A 24,791-nucleotide genomic window follows, 5' to 3' on the forward strand; every position below is an offset into this window, starting at 1 on the left:
AAGTGTACCTGATCCAGGCCATGGTCTTTACAATTACCTGTTATTCATCAGAGAGCTGGACAATGACTGAAGAAGAAGAATTGATGCCTTTGAGTTGTGGTGCTGGAGAAGAATATTGAACATGCCGTGAATTACTAAGAGAACGAACAGGCCTGTCCTAGAGAGAGTCAAGCCAAGCTGTTCCTTGGAGGCAAGGGTTTTGAGACTCTGTCTCACATACTTTGGACACGTAGTCAGGAGGGACCAGTCTTTGGAGAAGGACATTATGCTTGGAAGGGTGGAAGGACAGTACAGGAGAGGAAGACCCTGGAGGAGATGGAGTGACACAGTAACTGGAGTAGTAGGGGTAGGTGTATCAGAGAGAGTGAGATTGGCCCAGGATAGAGCAGGGTTCAGGACTATTGTGTATAGAGTCACTATGAGTCATGGTCAACTTGACAACACATAACAAGAAGAATAAGAAGTGACTTAACTAGGACTTAGTCACGACAGTGAAAAGTTAATGGTAAATTGATAGAATAAATTAAAAATCTGTCACTAGGCTATTGTTCATGTTTTACCAATCTTACTGTTCTACTGGGTCCACAATCCATTGTGATAGATCATCAACTACACAGAACCATGTTAGAGAAGTCCAGATGCTATAATTCAGGTGAGTAGCAGATACAGTCACTCAGTCAGGACAGCTTCTGAAATGTGCTCATAGATACCTTAGCCTTCAGTCTCCTGGCTTTAAGCAAGTGTTATAAAGCCCTTGATCCTAGAGCAGCAGTGGCTCATGTCAGGTCTCTAGTTTTCTGCTGCTCCCATAGGTCTGACTGCTAAAGGAACCTCTGGCCCCAAAGATTTTGCTGTACGCCTGCTTCTTCTTTGCTGATGGTGATATGTAGGGTTGCTACGAATCATAGTGGACTAACAACCACAAACCAGTCATGTGGTAACAAGCAAAAGCAATGGCTGGAAAAGATGTATTGAATAATCTACCACATACAGCACAGGATTTTTTTTTCAGAGCTGTGACCTAAAGAAGCAGAGCACCATGTCTTTCAAGATATTTCTGGATGATTTTGAGCCACCAATCTCTGGTTTGTAAGTGAACTCTTAAGACATCAAAGGTCACTTATATCATGTGTGTGTTTGGCTATTCTGCATTCCTGTAGAATATCCCTATACATGATTTCTTTCGTTGCAGAGGGATTTTATTTAAACTTTCCATTATTCCAAATCTTTAAATAGTTGGAAGTATGATATATGTTGGGCCACAGGTCTCAAAAGCAACTAACCTCCAGCTTATAAATACTTCCAAATTGGAAAAGTTAATAATGTGATCAACATAGCACTGTTTCTGATAAGTTAAGACAAAAGAAAGAAACTGAGGTTGGATAAGGAGTTGTGCTTCCAACCCAAGGACACATGGTTTGAATATACCTGCTACTTCAGAGGAGAAAGATGGGCATGTTCCTCCCATGCAGTTTATAGCCCCTGGAAACTTGCTAGCAGTTCAGCTATGTGTGGGTTCTGATACAACAGCACATAATAACAAAAAAAGCAAAGGAGATTGCATTTTCATGATCAAATTTTTAGATGAAACATCTTCTTTGGACGTTTGGGTCTATGATAGACAAAATTAGTGGCTAACATCTGCCTTGATGATTGTGCCACAGAGAGATCACTCCATCGTCTCTCCCTGGTCTCTGGATTCTTAGCCTGGGAGTCTGCAGACGAGCTTTGGGGCAAATGTGCTTCATTTGTGATAACACAGTTCAGGAGGGCGCAAGGTTGGAAGCCACCAGTGCCAGATTTGGAAAGAGAAAAGGGGAATCTTAGGTGTCAGGAGGGAGGCCGGGAGCATAGCACTGCCAAGGCCACTAGAGGTCGCTGTTTCGTCATGGGCCCCTGCTTTGTGAAGGCTCATGAACATGCCCCACGTAGATCTATGATATAGAAAATCGAGCTAGACCTTGTAGAGTCCTGTTGTTGTCATCCCTCCCTCTTTGCCCTTGAGTCTGAGCTGAAAGCTGACCCTTAAGCAGTTTTCCGAGTTTGTGAATTTAAAAAAAAATTTTTTTTTAAATATTTTAAATTTTGTGTGTGTGTGTACCCTCAAATCAGATCTGATTGGTACAGGAGGAGATTGCCTCTCCTCTTCCAGCAGAGCATCTGGTGAATTTGAACCGTGCTGGAGAAGAGTATTGAGAATACCATGGACTGCAGGAAAACAAACAAATTTGTCCTGGAGAGGGTTAAACCGGGTGGCTCCTTGGAGGCAAGGATTCTGAGGCTCCGTCTAACATACTTTGGACATATTGTGAGGAGAGACCGGTCCTTAGAGAGGGACATCATGCTTGGGAGGGTGGAGGGACAGCGCAGGGGAGGAAGGCCCCCTATGAGGTGGATTGATTCAGTGACTGGGATAATCGGGATGGGAGTGTCAGAGACAGTGTGATTGGCACAGGACAGAGCGGAGTTTAGGGCTGTTGTACATAGGGTCGCTATGAGTCGCAAGCGACTCGACGGCACATCACAACAACAACCACCTCTAGGATTGCAGTGCAGCTTCTTGCCGCTAGGCCACCAAAGCTCCCTGAGGTTGTAATTTTTTTTTTTAAATTGTGATTTTAATGAAAGTTTACAGAAAGTTTGATTTTCATTTATTCATTGTTGTACATTTTCCTCCCTATACCCTGCCCCACTTCACTTAAAAAAAAAATCCATTCATTGTTATATCATTTCCTCCCTTCCCTCTGCCCCTCCCCCTATGCACTTAGCTATGGCCCTCTTATTCTGGACTGTTGTCGTACAAATAACACCTAATTGTATATTCCTTTCAAACAGTTCATTCCTTCACTGGTTCCAATGCAGTGTTCATTATTTATCCCCTCTTTCCTTGGTTTCTCCCTAACTTCCATGTCAGTCCAGTTCTATAACAGAGGTGTTATGCAGTATTTGTCCTTTTGTGACAGAGATATCTCACTCAGCATAATATTCTCCAGGGTCATCCACGTTGTATCACATTTTATGAGTTCCTTGTATTCCATTGTGTGAATATGCCATAGTGTTCCTGTCCATTCATTTGATGATGGCACATGGATTGCTTCCATTTATTTGCTATTGTGACTAATGTGGCAATATACATGGGTGTGCATACATCTGTTTGGATGGCAATTCTTGTTTCTTTAGGGCATACTCCTAGTATCTGATAAGGGATCTAAAATTTATAGAGTACTCCAGAACCTCAAGAAGAAAAAGATGAACAATCCAATTACAAAATGGCACAGACTATGAATAGGTGCTTCACCATGGAGGACATTTTGATGGAAAACAGATACATGAAGAAATGTTCAAAATCCCTAGCGGTTAGAGAGATGCAAATCAAAACAACTATGAGGTACCATCTCACCCCATTAACAACAGCAAGTTCAACAGAGCAACAAACAGCCAATGACAGCGAGGTTGTAGAGAAATTGGAACTCTCATTCACTGCTTGTGGGAATGTAAAATGGTACAACCACCATGGTAGGCGGTCTGGTGCTTTCTCAGAGAGTTGGAAACAGAAATACCATTTGAGGTTGTAAATGGCATGGGAAGAGATTGCCCATCTTTCTAGTGGACTCTAACTGCCCATGAAGGGGTTCCCTTGGATTAGCAGCCAAACTCTGTGATTCTCCTACCAGAGCTCCCTCGTCTTATCTCTGGATCTGACATCCTAGAGATTGTCATGATTACTCCACAGGTCATCTTTAATTGGAAAAGTGTGATCAAGGAACACTCATACACTAACAGAAGTGAATCAGAAAGATACTGTGGAGAAACATTATCTTAAAGAGTAGGCTTTCTTCTGGAAATGGAGAGATTGACTTTCAACATTCTGGCTAATACAAATGAGTAGACAATCCTAAATTAATGCTTAAACTTCTACAGTTTGAATAGCTTTCTTGCTCAGGTTTTCTTTTGCCTAAAAGATTTTCCTTTTGCATGCTGACAGTGTCTCCAATTTATTACATCTTTCTGATACTTTTGTTCATAAAAGCACATAGTTAATGCTCATTAACATAATGTTTAGATAAATTTTTACTGGAGTAATAAAAAAATTAGCTTCTATTTACATCATAATTATATACTTATGTTGTTTTCAAGTGCTCAGCTCCAAAGATATGGAGAACAGACGAGGACAAAAGAATGGAGATGGATACACAGTTCACCATCAGAGCCAGAGAGCTGTATAACATCTATAAATGCATTATGCTGAAAAATATCTCCCAAGATGAGAGGTTGGATGTACTCCTAACACTCAAACACACTGTGAAGGTATATTTCTATGTCCTGGTTAAGGAATAGAGGTAGATAACAAGAAGAAAATGTAAATTGAATATTAATATAAACCAGTATTTTGCATTAAGTGAATATGCAGATTACTAAGGTTTGGCAGCATTCTTCTAGGTGGTATAGCACTAGTCTGTGCGTTGCTGTGCAGAGGTAACTTGTGGTTGCTGTGAGGCTGAAGACTGTGACAGTGATGTGCCAATCGTGGTAATGGGCACCCATGGTGGACAGTGTTGGCTGGAGCTTCCCGACTAAATCAAGCCTGGAAGCAGGAGTGGCATCCACTTCCGAAATGGCTTGCCTCCGGAAACTCTATGTACGAACAGTGCTCAGGCCATTCATTCATAGGGTCGCTATGAGTCGTCTATGACTCAACAGCACCAAACAACAACAACAACAACAATGTTTGGCAGAGTAGAGGGACGGCGCAGGAAAGGAAAACCCTTGATTAGATGGATCGATTCTGTGACTGGAGTGGGAATGAGTGCGCTTGAGACGGCAAGATTGGCACAGGATAAAACGGTGTTTAGGGCTCTTGTACATAGGGTCACTATGAGTCGGAAGCAACTCGATGCCACACAACAACAACAACAACAACAACAACAATGTTTGTATAGACAAATTTAAATTTTGTCAATAACCAAAAAATTATTGGTTTTTTAAAAAAAGTATAATTTGGGAGATATTAGCTTAGTGGGTAAGGAGTTACACTTCCAACCCCAAAAGCAGGTAATTTGATTCCACCAAGTTGTTTCGTGCGGGAAAGGTGTGCAGTTTACAGCCTCTGAAAACCCACACTGGAGGGTTAGCTATGAGTCTGTTCTGACTGAAAAGCAGCTTGTTATACTTGCTTTATTGGATGGTTTGTGGTTGCTGTGGAGTTGGAACTTGCCCATAGCTGACACTCTAGTGAATTTTCAGAGACCATACGAGGAGGTTGCCTATCTTTCTCTCTAGAAGCAGCTGGAAGATGAGAGTCATGTACCTTTTCACTAGTTGTTCAATTCCTAACCACTAAGCAATCAGACATCCATATTGCATGGTTTGTTGTTGTTGGATAAAGGTTCTCAAACTATATTTTGTGATATATGATTCATCAAAAATCATGGCACAACTCAAGTTGTAAATGTAAACATTTTTATTTGTATGAGGAATACAATTATAAAGTGCAAGATTAAACAGAAATGATTGTCCACAGTTTTTGTCCCTTTTCAGGAAAAAATAAAACTCAACCATTTTAAGGAACTATCATAAGTATTTTATTATTATTCCTCATCAATTATTAATGTCTGCATTTTTAATGTTGCTTTTTATGCAAATGAAATTAGTGGATGTTGTAGGTCAAGTTCCCTGTGAGCAGGCTGATGAGGGTTTGCACACGGAGTTCACTAGCGAGCTCTTTGAAGGACCTCCTATCAGAGACAGTGCTGAGGGCAGGACTGGGTGGAGGGGAGATGAGACCACAAAGGGTCTCCACGATGGCTTCAGCCAATGTATACCTTGAACCTGCAGAACCTGGACTGAGGCAGAGGGACCAGGTCTTTCTGCCTCCACAGTGGTCATCTGTGGGAGGCTGGCTGCCCTCTGCAGGGAGCTGTGGCTTTGGGTGAAGCATCCATCCTCATCAGAGAGTAGTCATTAGACAAGTGGAGAAACCAGGGCTTCAAGAGTCTAAATAGGACATCAGTAAGATTTCTGATATTCTCCTTGTCCCTTCTCAACCACAATCTTCCCTTTACTCCTCTTGAAATAACTCCCAGAAGAAAGAAGTTTAACATGTTAATGTACTTATTTTTTTTGTCATTTTGTTTTTGTTGTGTAGCATCAAGTCAGAACCAACCCTTAGCTGAAGCTTCAGCAGGTCTTCAAGGTAGTTAGTTGCATGGGAGGAGCTTGTCCATCTTTCTCCCATGAAGCATCTAGTGGATTCAAACTGCATGCCTTAGGTTGGCAACCCAATTCCTTACCACTAGGCCACCAGAGCTCTCTAAAGAGCATAAATTAGTATTATTTATTGAAATTTTATTATGTGGAATTATACCGAATGTATTATTTTGTGCCTTGTTTCTTTCGCTCAGCTTTAACTTGTGAAAGACTAGCTCCTAATTAAATGTAGTATGTAAAAACAGCAAGGGCCACATAGGGATGGTCTTATTGACCTTTACTAATCCCACAAAGAGGAACTGTCCCCTTCAACAACATCAACAAGACAACACCAATTCCTATGGAGTCAGATATGTCCACCATTCTTCTGTCCTTTTTTCTCATCATCGTAACACCAATCTTACAGCTTTTACTAGGTCCAAAAGCCTTTGCAATAGCTGTACAGACCCCACAGAACCATAGTAGGGAAGTCAAAAGGCTCTTAGTCTTTTCAGTTATGACTCTTCTCCTCAGAGTGAGTTCCCTAGTCCTCCAACAAACTTGGGCAAAAGGCTCTTAGCTCAGGTACATTGATGTAGCAGTTCCAAGGTCAGCTCCTTTTCAAGTTGATCCCACCTCATGTCAGGTCTCTGGTTCTCTGCTGCTTCTGTAGACCCTGGTCTGTCTGGCAAACCCTAGTCTGGTTGGCAAAAGAATCTCTGGCCCCAAAGGATGCACTACCTTCTCCTGTTTCATTTTTGCTTGTGGTGACATTCTCAAATTCACCTGCTAGATCTGCTCAATTTAATGAGGAGTCTAGTCTGTCCCCTTGTGGAGAGGCTAAAACACTATTTGCATATTCCAGTTCATCATCATAGCAAAGGCAAAATTAATGGCTAGGGAAGGCATTTTAAACAATAAACCCTTAACATCACATAGCTGTATCCCATTTATATCTTATATTAGATGCTATTCCTTTGTATGACTAAGCCTTGACTTATTTATCTATTTCTTGACATTTCATGGTTTCTAATTCTTGGCTGCATTGGCCAGGTAGTGCACATACACAGTTCTCTAAGGCACATGCTGCTATTGTTCTCTGCCCTCGAGTCACTTGAGACTCATAGCAACACTGTGTAAGCTAGTTCTGAACCCTGCTCTATCTTGAGCCAATGTAATTGTTTCCAACACATTTACCCCAATTACCCCAATCACTGAGTCAGTCCAACTCATCCAGAATCTTTCTCTCTTGCATTGTACCTCCACCCTTCCAAACATGATCTCACTCACCCAGGAGACTGGTCCCTGGAAACATGCCCAAATATGTGAGATGTAGTTTCAAAATCTTTGCCTCTGAGGAGCAGCCTGGTTTCAGCCTTTCCAAGACAAACTTGTTTGTCCTCCTGGCAGCTCATGATACTCTTTTCCAGCGCCACAATTCAAAGGTATCAATTTTTCTTCCATCATCCTTAGTCAATATCCATCTCTTCACAGCTTATGCATATTGTAACATCTCTTAGGGAGCTCTGGTGGCCTAGAAGTAAGAAGCTGCAATCACAATCCCAAAGACAGGCAGTTCGAATCTACCAAGTATTCCACAGGAAAAAGATGGGCAGTCTCCACCTGTGTGATTTACTGCCTCTGAAATCTCACTGGAGGGTCAGTTATGAGTCAGTTCTGACTGAACAGCATACAACAACAACAACAACAACCTGTTCTAAATAATATCATTGCCTCCCTATCAACTATTTTACCTATAGAAAATCATATCAGCCATGTTTTATTTTTTATCATCTCATTTTTGCTTTGTTTTTCATGGCAATTTTGAAAATGAAGTGCTTTAGAGAAGGGACCTACCTGTCTGTGCTTACCACTCTGAAAGGGATCACAATAGGAAGTCCTTGGTAGAGTGGGGCAAAATGTAGAGCAAATCTCAAAATCACCCCCCTCTCTCTCTCTCAAAGACTTGAGATTAGTACCACTTAGCCATTCTTTAAACCTGGAACTGAAATAACTTCTATTAATCAGCTTTCAGTCAAATAGTAGGAAGGCTTATAAAACCAGAGAGGAACACACTCCTTCGGAACCAACCATGAGTAAAAAAGGGAGCAGGTGCCTAGGGACAAAGCCCAGAAGGCTGCGAGGAATAGGGAAGAAGGACATGAAAACTGGAAACAGAGGGGGAAATGGGAAGAGTACTGTTATGTGGAAATTGTAATCAATTTCATGAAATATACATGAATCATTGAATGAGAAACTGGTTCATTTGCAAACTTCTGCTCAAATCATAATGAAAAGCTAATAAAAAGTTTTATTACTATTTTTGTATATTTTTTTAAGGAGCATGACTGTAAACTGACTCAGGAAATTCTAGAATTGATTGACAGAGAGGTTGACCTTATGATGAGAGGAGTCAAAAGCTGTAATCTAGAAGGACTCAGAAAAAGAATTACAACACTCTTTCTTCATTATATCAAAACACCTCTGTTTAATCCTGAAGTTGCAAGATTCCTTAAGGTACTGTACTTTCTCCCTCTGTATTTAGTTTTCTTAAAACCTTAAAATGTGAAATGATAAATTTACGTGTCTCCAAACACAAACATGCCAGATCTAGAGGAGACATTGCCCTCACCTGGAAAATTGTCCTACTGTGACAGCAGTGAGCTACAAATAGAAAAGTAGAGACACTAGTCACAAGACGACAATCCTGGAGCAGAAGCCCAGGGACAAGGACCCCTCCCCAGTCCTGCCTCAGACAGAAATCTCTCCCTAAAACTGGTACATGGGATTTGAACCTAGAGCCTCCTAAACTCAAAAGAGCATGGCAGCAAAGTGAGAGAACAGCAGCAGCATGAGGCGTGAGGAACCACAGAAGTGATGGGAGGCCTAAACCATCCTATCAAAGGCTGGCTGGTGGGGGAGGAGAGGTACTGGATGGGGTAGGTGGGGGTGGAAGTGAGGGATGCTGGTGGAGCAGGGACAGGGACAGGACAAAAAAGACACGTGTCCCAAAATGGGGATGCCAAGGTTGGGGGAGACCAACACTAAATCGGTTGGTTACTTCTGGGAGCGGGAAGTGTCTTTCAGCTGCTCCTTTTAGTAAAATGTTTGTCTGTCTGATACTGTTCTAATTCTGAGCACCCAAATTATGCACCAACAACCAGAGCTCAAACATAAGAAACAGATAATTTCTACCAACTTTTGTAGTCAGAAGTCAATCAAACATGCAACCAAGATGCATTAATAATAATGGGTAACTGGAATGCAAAATTGGGAACATGGAAAAAGGATCAGTAGTTGGAAAACATGGACTTGTTGACAGAAATGAGGCTGGAGATTGAATGATAGAATTTTGTACAAACTGTGATTTATTTGTTGCAAATACTTTTTATAAGAAACAGAAATGCAGACTACACATATGGATTTCCCCTGATGGGATGCACAGGAATCAGACTGATTACATCTGTGGAAAGAATCATTGGAGAAGCTCAGTATCAGTTGTGAAAACTAGGCCAGGTGCTGATTGTTGTGGAACAGACCACCAACTACTCATATGTGAGTTCAAACTAAAGCTAAAAAGGTAAAATAAAGTACACTGGTACCAAAATTTGACCTTGAGTCTACCCCACCTTAACTTCAAAACCATTTTAGGAACATATATTTGAGACCTTGAACACTAATGAACGAAGACCAAATGAGCTGTGGGAGGATATCAAGACTGTCATCCAGGAAGAATGTGGAAAGTCATTACAAAGACAGAGGAGGAAGAAAAGACCTGGTTGGATGTCAGAAGAGACTCTAAACATTGTACTAGAGCACTGAGAAGTCAAAAAGCAAGTTAGGGAACTGAACTGAAGATTTCAAAGGGCAGTACAGGAAGACAAAACAAAGTATTATAATGAAATGTGCAAAGAGCTGAAGTCAGGAAATCAAAAGGGCTGAACTTGATTGACATTTCTTAAGCTTAAGTAACTAAAGAACAAATTCAAGCCTCCAGTTGCAATAATTTAAGGTTGCTATGGGCAGAATATTGAGCGATCCAGGAAGCATTTAAAAAGATGGAAGGAATACACAGTCACTGTACCAAAAAGATCTGGCTCACAAAGAAAAAATTCATAAAACAACATATGATCAAAAGGCAATGTTAATAAAGGAGCAGTTTAAGCTGCTCTGAAGGAATTGGCAAAGAACAAGGCCCCAGGAATTGATGGAACACCAATTGACATATTTCAGCAAACAGTTGCTGCCCTGACATGCTCATCAGGTTGTCCCAAGAAATCTGGAGAACAATCACCTGGCCAACTGACTGGAAGAGATCCATATTTATTACCATTCTGAGAAAAGGTGACTAGACAGAGTGTGGAAATTATCCAACAATATCACATGGGAGCAAAATCCTGCTGAAAATGATAAAAAATGCCTGGAGCAGTGCATCAGCAGAGAACTGCCAGAAATTAAAGCCAGGTTTAGAAGAGGCTGTGGCACTAGATACATTATTGACAGTGTCAGATGGATCTTGGTCAACAGCAAAGAACACCAGAGGGATATCTGTCTGTGTTTCACTGTGTATGCAAAGGCATTTGACTGGGTGGATCACAACAAATTGTCATTTACCTTGAGGAGAACAGAAATCCCAGAACACTTGATTGTGCTTATGTAAAACCTATACTTGGACCAGAAATCAGTCCTCAGAACAGAGCAAGGAAACACTGCATGGTTCAAAATCATGAAAGGAGTACATCAAGAATGCTTTCTTGTCCCTACCTTTCTAAAAAATATGCAGAACAGACCATCAGGGAGGCTGGACTTTATGAGAAGGAATGTGGTTTCAGGATTAGAGGAAGACTCATCACCAACAAACTGCTTTATGCAGATGACACAACCTTGCTTGCCAAAACTGAAGAGGACCTGAAGTGGTTGCTGCAGAAAGTCAAGGATTGCAGTTTTCTATATGGATTGAAGCTCAGTATAGGAAGACAAAGATTTTCATGAGTGGGCCAATTAGTATCATGATAGATGGAGAAGAGATTGAGGCTGTTAACCATTTCAGTTTGCTCAATTCCACAATCAATTCCCTTGGCACCAGTAGTCAAGAAATCAAAAGATGAATTGCATTGGGGAAATCTGCTGTCAGGGACCTCTCCAAATTGCTAAAGAGCAATGATTTCAGTCTAGGGACTAAGGTGCGCCTGATCCAGTCCATGGTTGGGACAATCACTAAGGATGATAAAAGAAGAATTGATGTCTGTAAGTTTTGGTTTGAAGAGTATTGAACAAACCATGGACTGCCAAGAGAAGAAAAAGGTTTTTGTTGGAGAGAGTAAAACCAACTTTCTCCATGCTGTCAAGGATTCTGAAGCTCCATATCACATACATTGGGCATGTGGCCAGGAAAGACCAGTCCTTGGAGAGGGAGATCATGCTTGGAAGGGTGGATGGACAGCATGGAGACCCCAGAGGAGATGGATTGACCCAATAACTGGGGCAAATGGGAGTAAATGTGTTGTAGACAGTGAGACTGGCTCAGGATAGGGCAGGCTTCAGAGCTATTGTACGTAGTGTTGCTATGCGATGCGATGGCACATAACAATAACAATAACACTACTTGGGATCCATGTGGAGGACCATCCTATTGGTGACAACCTTCTTTGAATAATTATTTTTGATGTTGATAAATCATGCATTACAGTCTCAGAAGCCTGCTGGAAGTTCAGTTATGAGTTGGCTTCAATTTGATACCAGTAAGTTTGAATTAATGTTTTTTTTTTAAAGTATAATGTTAGCTTTGGGCTAATGAAAATTTGCTTTATTGGATTAAAGATGTTATCTTCAATCCAAATGAAATAGAGAGGAAACCCTCAAGCAGGTGACACAGTGACTATAGCAACAGGCTCAAGTGTGTAAGAGCTTATGAGATTGGCACAAGATAGGAAAGGTTCAGATCTATTCTGCATAGGATCACTATGGTTCATACTCAGTTCTATGGGCACCTGACCACAGTGACAACAATAACCACTTCAGTCTAAAGCTTGATGATTGTGTTTTTGCTATCTTTATTTTTAAATAATGAATGAAGATGGAACTTTGTCAAATATTTTTGCTTGTCATTTTTTTCCTTGTTAACCCCTCATCATTCTGTTTTCCTAACTTAGAGTCTCCTAAGATAATGACATTAACAGCTTGGTGGGCATCTTTACTGCGTTACTCATGCAAAGATCAAATTCTGCCACATTTGAATTCAGCAACCTGAAAACAATCTCGACAGTTCTCTGACCCTTTGGAAGGGAGCTCTCCCACTGCAAGCTGTGCATTTTATTTCATAAGAATAACTCATGCATTTTATTTATGTTGGTTATCAGCCTGTTTGGGCCTCTGCTGGCGTCGTCTGGAAAGAGTGGTGTTCCTAACCCACAGACTGAGTGCCTTGCTGGCAATTTGAATCTGCTTGTGGCTCCTTGGGAGAAAGACGGATAATCTCCTTCCGTGTGATTTATAGCCCCATAACCCACCAGAGAATGAGTTCCAAATCCATCGCAATGAGTGAATAATATGTAAAATATGGAGGATAACATAGATGACTTGTAGGAAAGATACAGAATAGATGAAGAAGTAACAAAATCCTATGGGGGTAAAAGGCACAGATGAAGGAGATCTCAGTGCTCTCTGGGTTCTCCAATGATCGTGTAATGGGAAAAATGGTGAGCTTTTCCAGTGTGGTGGGAAATAAGTGTGCTATTTCTGATTCTGCAGGTGAAAACTCTCTCCTCTTATGTGATGTGCAGCCTTCAAAACCCCCTCGAGGTTCAGCTATGAGTCAGTTCTGACTACAGCATTGAGTGACTGAGCTATTACTTGTAGGAATAATTAAAGCATTCTATTATTTGTATAAAGACGTACTTTCTAACTGGTTGTGAGTAGGTGAAGGATTTTTCTTATTCCAACAACCCAAAAGTGTATGTATTTACTAGATTTCCCCCATCAATTATCCTTGTGAGTTTACTACGCGTCTTTAATGTTAATGAATTGCATAGATTTTTAATACAGTTTGGCAGACTAAATGAATTATATTTGAAATAGAAATTCTAGACAGAAAAAGGGGGGAGATATAATTTTAACAGTTGTGCAACTTTACATCTTCCTCTGAGGTATTGACTCTCCGTCTTTCTGTCAGTTAGTGTTTGAAATTATTTTTATATTCGGTGGCTTAGTGGTAAGGAGTTGCGCTGCCAACCCAAAGGCATGCGATTCAAATCCACCAGCTTCGCCTTGGGAGAAAGATCCCCTGTGATTTACCGCTTCTGAAAAGCCCCTGGAGGGTCATCTGTGAGTTGGTGTCTACTGGACCGTATGTAACGTTTTGTTTGTCTCTTTCTTTAGGTGCCCATGGACCCCCTGAAGTTTTACAGGAAGATTCACTTCTGCCACAGCTGCCAGCTCTACCTGCCCTCCACGGAGTTTCCCATCTCGTCCACCGAGCAGCGCATCTACCGCTGCCGTCAGTGCAACAACCTGGAGAACGAGACTCGCAAGCGAGAGTCCTATCTGAAGTTCAAGTGTTTACTCCAGCGCCTCTACTTTTCAGAGTCGGATTATGATGACGATGCCAGCCTGGCTTACCTGATGCAGGTATGGAGGTGAGGGGGATCCTTCAGGATGCAGTGTGCCTGTGGGGTTGGAGTGGAGATGGGAAGTGCAGACAAGCAAGTTCTGGGGTGGTCATAAGGCCTTTGGTTCCTGAAGGTGGACAGTGATGACTTCACGAGTTGTGTGTGTAGCTGTGTTCTTGTTCTTCAAGAACTGAGCTCTGGTGGCTTCGTTCCCAGTGCTGCACACTTCCAGCCATTTGAATCACCATTGCTCTGCAGCATTCATTGGGAAGGCCGAAGAGTTATTTTTTTGAGACTGTAATAGTGAATAAGACATTATAACCTACAAAAGAAGGGAGATGTTAAAAATATGCCCAAAGGTGAGCTCTGGTGGCCTAGTGGCAAGAAGCTGCAACTGCAAGTTCAGAGGTGCACAGTTCAAATCCACCAGATGCTCTGCTCAAGGAGGAACAGTGTCCTCCTGTACCAGTCAGATCTGATTTGATGGTACACACAAAAAATAATGAAATAAAATTTTTTTTTAAAAATGCCCAAAAATATGCGTACAAAAATATGTGTTGATCTGTTTCTGGAAAGACTCGTAGGCTTAGACATCCCATGGGGCAGATCTCCCATGTCCTGCACAGTAACCTCTGGTCAGAACCCACTCAAAGGTAGTGCTTTTGTTTGTGATAAATGTTTAGGGCTCTGAGGAGATACGTGGACACTATGTAAACAATACAGAGGGATTTCATGTAGGCCAGAGCTTGATTCCTTGAGGAAGGACCCTTCACGGAAGATAAGATGGAAGAATGAAAAGCGTTTTTCTGGAGCCCCAGCTGTGGGTAGCTTTACTGGCAAGTTTGAGATAGAATTTAAAGGCTGAGAGGCAGACGTAGAATTGTGCTATGCCAGGAGAGAGGAGATGCTGTCAGAGGCTTAAGTTGTTGAGTCTGAGGAGACAGAATACCTGTAATGATGTTGACAAAGACCCAGGGGGGAGGCAGCCCAGAAACATCACCTCAAAAGGGATGTAAAGTGCCAAGATATCTAGAGGAAAAGAAAATACGGCAAAAGAAATAAAGACACGATAAGCACAAATGTGAACAAATGTACGTTTTGAATGTAAGCAAAACCATGTGGAGGGTTAAAATGAAAAAAGTCCAAAATTTCATTTCCACAACAGCAGTGATTTCTAGCACCAGTTAAGGTTAGGTTTGTCTAGTGCAGCGGAATCAATTGAAAAATTTTATTTAGGAAACATTTGAAAGCTGATGGTGACAGGTTATATATTTCTGGTGTTGTTGTTATGTGCCGTTGAGTCACTTGTGACTCATAGTGACCCTATGTACAATGTAGATATATATTTAAGAAGCTTTGGTAACTTGTGTAAGTTTTTGTCCACTAGCCTTAACAAAAAGATTTTCGCTTCCCTTTGAAAGTAACGGTTCTTTCTTTCTTTCTTTTTTTTTAAGATTATGGACTGATCTCTCTCTGATAATTCTAAATACATGCAGACCCTATGATAAAAAGTTATTATAATAAGTTTTTGCTAAAAGGGTAAAATTTTATAATTTTAAATGTTTATTTAATTTATGCAATTTCTTCTTCTGTTTTCATGAAAATAACACTAAATGTATTGTTGAACCTGTACAAAACACTACTCAATTTCTTCATTTATAAAATCTTTGAGGAATGAATTTCATATTAACAGTACAGCAGTACTAATGAAATTTTGAAGAATATTTAATATCTTATAAAGCAAGACAAAATTAATATAATGAAAGCAAAACATACAGTTTCTTCTGGGCTGACAATGGAATTGAGACTGTGAGACTGGTAGTGTTAGATCATTTGGGCTGAATAAGCAGAGACTTGATGAAAAAATAGGAGCCTCTGCATGACTGAAGGGAGCCTAGAGCTAAGAAGCTGAGCTGCAGTCTTGAAAGCAAGTGGTTCGAATCCATCATATGCTCTGTGGGAAAGGCCAATCTCCTCAGTGTGATTTCAGTGCCTCTGGAAACCCTTCAGAGGGTCAGTGATAGGTCAGTTCTGACTCAACAGTAAATAACAACAATAAAAACATGTTATTAAAGGAACTCTGATGAGATAGTGGGTTAAATATTCAACTGTTAACAGAAAGGTCAGAAGTTCGAACCTACCAGCTGCTTCATGAGAAAGAGGAGCAAGCAGGTGGTCCCCATTACAAACTCACAAATCTGAGGAGGCAGAAGGTCACTATGAGTCAGAATCAATTCAGTGGTTGAGAAGGAGCCCTTGTGGCACAGTAGTTAAGAGCTAGATTGCTACTCTGAAAGGTCTATGGTTCAAAACCAGCAGCTTCCCCAAGGGAGTAAGATGCAGAATTCTAATTCATTAAAGATAACAGTTTTGGAAACCCTGGGGTCACATCTACTCTGTTCTCCAGAGTTGTTAGGAGTTGACATCAACTTGACAACAGTGTGTTTGCCTGAAGGTCCATGAGCTTATGGGTTGGTTCTAATTCACAACAATAACAACAACAAGTAGGGAAGGAGTCAGTGACGACTGGGTTGTTTAATATGTCACTGAATAATGAAAAAGTATTCTTTAAAAAATATTTTTTTCCTGAGCTACTGTGCAAATTTTACAGGATTTTTATACTTAGACGTATACTTGTTTCTGATCTGTAGCTGCAAGATATCCAGTACCTGGTAGAGAACATCTGGGCCTCCCAGTCGGTACTGAGTGCGGGGGATGATATCAATGATCTGGTCCTGGTCCGATGGGACAAGACCGTGACGTGGTCCCCCTGGAACTGCATCCTTCTTACCAAGGATGAAGCCTTGTCTCATCTCAAACTGCCGAGTATTGAAGAGGTAAGAAAAGGGAGCTTTATGTGGGGAATTGAGTTTAATCACTGGATTCATTGGTGATAACTTGTTAGCTTTTAATACACAGCATGCATAATTTAACTCCTTAAGGTGGATTAAGAAGCAGGGAACACTGAATACCAGTAATAGAGCATGTGATAGCAAGTGTGAAAGAGAATAAGAGTAAAAGGAAACTAAACTAAGTTAAAGGATAAAGATAGAAATGTTAATGCCTCTTAGGTACCTGCATAAGGTACCGTAGGCTCTTAATAGCAAGTTCAAGGTCAGAGAAGGGCCTCTGCTACCGCAATCTTTTATAGTACAGTATATTCTTGAGAGGGTTTCATTCCTAAAATCACTGCTATTTACTTATGTAAGTCTCTAGAATGTTGCTCTGTCACTGAAATCTAAGTAAGTAATCTTACTCGAGGACAGGATTTTGCTTAACTTAGCTTTTCTCTTTCTGGTGCCAGTTACAGACTAGAGGTTCAATCACTATTTGTTTAATTAATAAATGGATATCACTACTACAAAGAGGGCACTCTGATAGTCTAGTGGATAAGGAATTGTGCTTCCAACCAAAGGCAGGCAGTTTGAATCCACCAGCTGCTCTGAGGAATAAAGATGAGTATTCTTCTCCTCTGAGATTTATAGCCTTTGAAATTCTGCTGTGAATTGATTTCAACTTGACAGCAATGAGAGAGAGAGAGAGAAAGAGAGACAGAGGACTACATAGATGCTGTGAATCCTAAAATCTCTTTTGATGACTAATTGACAATGGTGTAGAACAGAAGCACATGTAAATTCTCAAGTGACTTCTGCTTATCATATTAAGTCCTTAATGGCAGCCATATTGATGGTGTGTGGGTCTGAGGCTCTATTTTACGTTTTTTAAAAAAGAATTTATTTTTATTTTGATTTGTGTGAAAACTCACAAAACAAATTGGCTCTTCATACATAGTTTGGTTTTTAACATTAATTCTAAAACCAGTAATGTACTCAAGCCTCTCCCACCTCCTCTCTAGAGCTCTTCATTTCCATTCTCTCTCATTGCCATCAAGCAGAACTAACTTACAGCTGACCCTCCAGTGGAATTTTGGAGGCTATAAATTGCATCGAAGGAGATTGTCCATCTTCCTTCTGTGGACCTGGGGGTGGATTTGAACCCCCAGAGAGGCACGACCTTTGGGTTAGCAGTGAATCTCCTACTGTAGCCAGAGCCTTCCTGCCTTCCAGGCCGTGTCCTTGCCAAATTACTGCTCTTTTTGACCTTATATTGTTGGTCATGCTCAGGCGTGAGTCCTTTCCAAGTGTTAATGAACACCTTATGTTGTTGTTGCTGCTGTTGTTATGTGCTGTCAAGTTGCCTAAAACTCAACCCTGTGTACAACAACCCTAAACCCTGTTCTAACCTGTGGCAGTCTTGTCTCTGACACACCTACCCCTACTACCCCAGTGATGGAATCAATCCATCTCATCAAGGGTCCCCTCCCAAGTATAACATCCCTCTCTCCCTCCTTACAACATGTCCAAAGTATGTCAGACAAAGCTTCAGAATCCTTGCCTCCAAGGAGCAGCCTGGTTTCTCCCTCTCCAGGAAGAACCTGTTTATTCTCCTAGCAGTCCATGGTATAGTCAACACTCTTCTCCAACTCCACAGCTCAAAGGCATCAATTCTCCTTCTGTCATCCCTAGTCATTGGCCAGCTTTCTGATGGTTAGGAAGTGATTGCCAAGACCATCACCTGTATCAGACACACCTTAGTCTCCAGACTGACATCGTTGTTCTCCAGTACTTTGGAGAGGTCTCTGACAGCATACTTTCCCAACACAATATGTCTTTTAATTTCCTGGCTGCTGTTGCCAAGAGTATTGATTGTGGAGCCAAGCAAACGAAAGTTGTTTATAATCTCAATCTCTTCACCATCCATCACAATGCTGCCAGTTGGCTGAGTGGTAAGAATCTTTGTTTCCTTGATGTTGAGCTTCAATCCATATTGAAGGCTGCAGTCCTTGACGTTCTACAGCAAGCGCTTCAGGTTCTCAGTTTCAGTAAGCAGGGTTATGTCATCTGCATAACATACATTGTTGATGAATTTACCTCCAGTCTTGACACATTTCTCCTAATAGAGCCCAGCTTCTCGGATAATCTGTTCTGCATATAGGCTGAAAAAAGTATGGAGACAGAACACATCCCTGTGTACACCCTTCCCAATTTTGAACCATGCAGTGCTTCCTTGCTCTGTTCTGACAGCTGCTTCCTGGTCCAAGTATAGGTTTTACATTAGCACGAGCAAGTGTTCTGGGATTCCCATTCTTCTCAGAGTTAGCCGCAGTTTATCGTTGTCCATACAGTCAAATGCTTTTGAATAATCAATGAAACACAGACAGACATTCCTCTGGTACTCCCTGCTTTCGGCCAAGATCCATCTAACATTAGCTACAATATTCTAGTACCATGACCCCCTTCTAAACCCAGTCTGGACTTCTGGCAGTTCTCTGTTGATGTGCTGTTCCAGTAGGTTTTGGATAATCTTCAACAGAATCTTGCTTATATGTGATATTAATGATATTCGATAATTCCCACACTGTCAAATCACCTTTCTTTGGAATGGGAACAAATATAGATCTCTTAAAGTCAGTTGGCCAGGTGGTTGTTCTCCAGATTTCTTGGCACAGCTTGGTGAACACAGCTAGGACAACATCTTTTTGTTGAAATATATCAATTGGTATGCCATCAATTCCTGGGGTCTCGTTTTTTTGCCAATGTTTTCAGAGCAGCTTGAACTTCCTCCTTCATCACCACGGGCTCTTGCTCATACATAGTTTCATGAAATTCTTCTGGGCCTGCCAGTTTCTTTTGGTACAATGACTCTGTATATTCTTTCCATCTTCTTTTAATACTTCCTGGATCATTTAATATTCTACACAAAGCATCCTTAAGTATTGCAACTTGAGGCTTGGATTTGTTCTTTTGTTCTTTGAGCTTAAGAAATGCTGAGAGAGCCATTTTAATTTTCTGACTCCAGCTCTTTGTACATTCCTTTATTTTCCTGAAAGTTGAACCACAAGGCTGAGCTTGGTTCCAGATTTGAAGGATGAGTAAGGATGAGGCTATAGTCTCAGGGCTGAGTCTCCATTTTTCATTTGTTTCCAACTAACTACGTAGGGAGCTCTGGTGGCTTAGTGGAGTTGTGCTGCCAACCCAAAGGCAGGTAGTTTGACTCCACCAGCTACTCTGTGGGAGAAAGATGAGCAATCTCCTCCTGTGAGATTTACTGCCTCTGTAAACCTACTGGAGGGTCAGCTATGAATCATTTCAGGCTCAAAGTTACATAACAACAACGCTAGGAGTGGGGAAGGCTCTGAGAAAATGAAGTGCCATTTAATTTCATTAACTTAGAAGATGCAACCTATAAAGCATTTTGATGAACAGATTTGAGGGGGCCCTGGTGTGTTCTAAGAGAGCTTCATTTAACTAAGGGAGCCAATAGTCCCTAGAGTCAATTCTCTGCTTTCTATTGATTATATCACTTTTCCTTGAATTCCAGGGACAATCTCCTCTAAGGGAAAGTGAAGAAATGACTTTAAATGTGATGGGTCTTTTCAATAGTGAATTCCCTGCTTATTTGTTTCTTTTGGGGGAGAGGAAGGGAGAAACTAATTAAAATTTTGACATTGTGAAAATTTTTCCCCCCCACTGATGTTTTAAGAAGGCAGATTAAGAAAAATTTCACTCCAGGGACTGAAAAAAAAGGGCAGTAAGATAATGAAGCTGTGCTAAACACTATATTTAGTAAACTAAGCTGCCTTATAAATATTCAGTCCCTGGGAACACAGCCAATGCTAGCGATACCGTTTAGGACCCTTGGTGAAACTGGCATTCATCCCTGAAGTAGATATTCCTGGGCTTCTTCAATTAATCTACAAAACTCCCTTTGTGTATTTAATCAAATTACTGCAGTATCAAATTAAAGGTTCTAGTCATATACATTTCTAGTTTCCAGATGCCAATCTTACTGAATGGCAAAGCTAAGGTTCTGAAGCAAGTGAACTCAAAAGTCTGTACTTTTCTTATTATGGCTTTGGGCTAGTGCAGTTCGGTCCTGGTAGAAGCACAGCAGATACCCAGGTTGACCACTTCAGAGAACACTAGCAAGCTTTCTCCAGAGAAGGCTGCCGCAGAGGAGACACTTCGAGAGAGTGGTTAACATTAGGTTTTAGTGAAAGAAGAAACATCTACACATAGGCAAGCAGAGCACACAGAGTCAGACAGCAGGGCCCCTCTTGGGAGTGAGAAGGAACAAGGGTGGGGGCTGAGTGCCCGTATTTACGTATTTACGTGGTCTTCTCTCTTCTCTTGTTTGCCTTTCTGATTAGTGGCCTTTTCTGAAGGGGGATGAGGGGCAGCTCCTGCTTTTGTGGTGAATGATTGCTCCTGTTCTTCAAGTCTCACTGGTACCAGGTGGAAAACTACAGGGTGGGGAGCTTCTGTTTTCCTGTTTCTTCCTTAGATCCTACTCTTCTGTGGACCCTCTTCTCCATATTGTCTCTGTTTTCTATGACCCCAAGAAGTGCAGTCTTTTAAGTATTACTATTCAGCTTAGTTCAGCCAGGACAAAAGTGTTTTGGAATGAAACTGGTTTAGTTCTGGCTGAACTAAACTGAAAAGCAGTACTTAAAAGATTATGCTTCTTGATGTCTCAATCTCAAGAAAACAAGCAAACAAACAAACACCATTGCACCACTGGACCTGTAAACAACATTTATCGATGACTTCATCTTACTTGGCGCTGCAGTCAACACACTTCGTACCAGCAGTCAGGTGATCAGGAGATGTATTGTACTGGGAAAGTCTGCAGTGACGGATTGCTCCAAATTATTGAGGAGCAATGATGCCAACTTGAAGATTAAGGTGCGCCTGATTCATGCCATGGTAGTTTCAGTCACTTGCCATGCATCTGAGAGTTGGACCATGAATAAGAATGACAGAAGAAGAGTTGATTGAACTGTAGTGTTTGAGAAAAGTACTGAATATCCCATTTACTGTCAAAAGAACTAACAGATATGTTCTGGAGAAAGTGCAGCCAGAGTGGTCCTTAGAGGCAAAGACTATAAAGTTTACAGCACATACTTTGAGCATGATGCTAGGGGAGGCTATTCCTTGGAGAGGGACATCGTTCTTTGAAAGGTGGAGGGTCAGTGAAGGACAGGAACCAGATGGATTGATACAGTGACTATTGCAATGGGCTTGAATACGCCAGAGATGATGCGGATGGCACAGGATGGGACAGGGGTCAGAGCTTTTGTTCACAGAGTCTTTACGAGTCATATTTGGCTTAATGGCACCTAACAACAACAACAACAATTCATTTTATTTATAGGACAGTTCATGATTTGTGGCAAGTTAGAACATTTATACACTTTCCTAATGAACAGAGAGTTTCACTTTTTTAATAAAATGAAAATAATCTTGGCTCCTTGCATTCACGACATAAGCTACAGGGAAAAAGACGAGCTGTGTGTGAGGTGGGCAAGTGTTCCATGGTGCTCAATTGACCAGAGTTGATGGAAGTGAGGGTAGAGTCAGAAGACCCAACCCTGTTGACATGAAACCTCTTAGCAACTCTATGTAAAAGTGCTTTAAATGCTTTGGGCCTTATTTTCTTTTTAATTATTAAATAAATACATTCTTACTTTTGGTGTTTTTTTTTTTTTTAAATCTGAACATGACAAAAGGATGCAAAATGAACCAATGTAATCTAATATCTACCAGTCTTCACTTCTACTTCCAAGGTGTTGTTTCCGTGCTGGGGACCCTTCGTGGTAAGGTGCCTGCCACACCTCCTGCATTCCTTCACCTCTCAGGCACAGGGAATGGCTGAAGGTGCTGGGCAGATGCGCCTGTCCACTGTTAAAAATACCTGAAAGAGCTTTCTTAGAAGTTCCATCTGACACTTTCTATTCAATGGACAGAAATGTGTCACATGGCCACTCGTAGCTAAAATGAAGCTACACACTGCACACCCTACACACAGTCAGGCTTCTAAATGTGAATGGAAGGGGTAGTGGATCTTGGTTTGGCAAACAGCATTGTGTGCCACTGTCATTATCAAGATTTCATTTGTAATTCCACATTACCAACATAGAAAAGATGAGGTGTTTTTTTAGCTTGGGAGAGACAAAGGGAAAAAAGTTTAAAAGGAAAGGTATAAAGTTTTCAGATAAAGTTGATAAGGGTGAGAATATTAGTTTATTAATTATTAGTAAAAATTATTAATTGTTTAGAAGTGAGAAGAGAAACAATGAAGGTGTTTATAAGGCGAAGATGTGAGGTAGCAAGCAGGGTGACCAAAGAAAAGGTTCCTTTGTCACAGCAACAAAGCAAGCTCTATTTTCAGTTCTGGAGATATGGGAGGAAAGACCAATTTAGAAAAGCATGAGAGATGGAGAGAGGGGAGAGAGGGGGGAAAGACGGGGAGAAAGGGGGGGTACAGAGGGAGGAACAGAGGGCGGAACAGATAGAGGGAAACAGAAGAGAGAAACAGAGAAACAAAGAGAGAAACACAGAGAAAGAAACAGAAAAACAGAAAGAGAAAGAGAGAGAGGATAGAGAAAGAGAGAGAGGAGAAAGAGAGAGAAGAGAGACAGAGAAAACAGAGAGAGAAAGAGCGAGAAAGAAGAGAGAGAAGGGGGAGAGAGAGAGAGAGAGAGAGAGAGAGAGAGAAAGAGCAAGTGAGAGAGAGTGTGCAGTTGAAGTAGACTGAAAGGCTAAAATAGATATAGAACTAAAGGTGGCAAAAGCATTCATCTGAGGTTTAAAATGGTGCCCTTGTCATGGTGATGTTCTAATGCTAATACATGAAATTCAAGGCAGAAAGAACTATATCACAATTAAATTGGAGTGAGAGTATTCCCAGGTATAGAGGAAGGACTGACTTGTTTGGACTCTGAGAAGTCAAAGGAAAAGTTTTTCAGTTAAAGTGAAGTGGAAAATGTGCTCTGGGTTGAGATAATGAACAAAAGCACTGAGGCATGGAAGTGTTATTTCCTTAAATATGCCTATGATGTTTAATGTTATGTGATCTTTTCTTTTTAGGGATATGAACCCTTGTTTATTCACAAGATCAAGCACAAACATATCCTGGCTAAGAACTATTTTTCTCAGTTTCCCAAGCTGGCTTCATTCGTGCTTGAAGATGAGGAAATGCGTGAGATCAGGAGGAAGTACGACTCAGAAATAGCACCTAAGAATTTGTAATCGAAGAGGTTCACTTCTTTGTCAGCCCACTTTGTCAGTGGGGTTTGATGATCAGCGTTTCCACCCATTGCTAATAGAATAATACAGAGATCACATAATGTTGAATTGAATGTTATTTTTTTCTCCATTAAATTTATTTTTCATTTTGCTTTGATAGTGTCATGAATTGAATAAAGAGAAAGCACTACTATATAAATATTTGTTTGCTAGGCAATTTGTGTTAAATGGCAAGGCTGTTTTCTTACAGAAGCTAATAATTTAAACTTTTATTTTAAACTTTACATTAAATTTTTATTCCAATTTCAAGTGCATTATAGTCAAAGTCTCACAGACAAACAAAACCTAGACTTTGCTGAGAATTAATTTAGAGAAAATATAGTCACAGAACATACTCAACACAGCTGGACAGAAATGGCTCAGAATTCTGCTTCTTGGCAGCATTTAAGAGTAAGACCAAGACTTTACTCTCAAAAAGGGAATTTGAATCTTTTCATTTTTACTCTCACCATCTCCTCTCTTTAAAACCTCAATAAATCTCCTGAGAATGTTTATGTATTTATAGCGAAAACAAAATCTGCAATCCATACGGGAAAACAAAGTGAATGTCGGAATGACAATGTTGCAACTCTTTTGAAGGAATCAACATAGTACATCTCTTTTAAACACTGTGGAGGGAAGGGCTATCATGGTATTGTCATTTTCAAGGTTTCATAGAAAATCCAATCCAGACATCGGTGCCAGTTCTACATAACATAGGACAAATGGGATTAGACTGGCACCACTCTGCTCACTGGTGAACAGGCGACAAGTTATACAGACAAAAGTGGACTTTTTGCTGATCCAGTTTTCCCTAGCCAGTTCAAGAGACTCGCCTAGCTCAGAGAAGACAGGCTGAGAAGGTTGGAGC

General features: G+C 40.9%; 1 pseudogene; it reads left to right on the forward strand.

Annotated features, from left to right (window-relative positions):
* LOC102849071 overlaps positions 1–23,932 on the forward strand; it is a 28,463-nt pseudogene extending 4,531 nt beyond the window's left edge.
* Positions 23,933–24,791: the final 859 nt, after the last annotated feature.

This window comes from Elephantulus edwardii, unplaced genomic scaffold (genome assembly GCF_000299155.1).
Source record: "Elephantulus edwardii isolate Elephantulus edwardi_28Jun2011 unplaced genomic scaffold, EleEdw1.0 scaffold00345, whole genome shotgun sequence".
Taxonomy (NCBI): domain Eukaryota; kingdom Metazoa; phylum Chordata; class Mammalia; order Macroscelidea; family Macroscelididae; genus Elephantulus; species Elephantulus edwardii.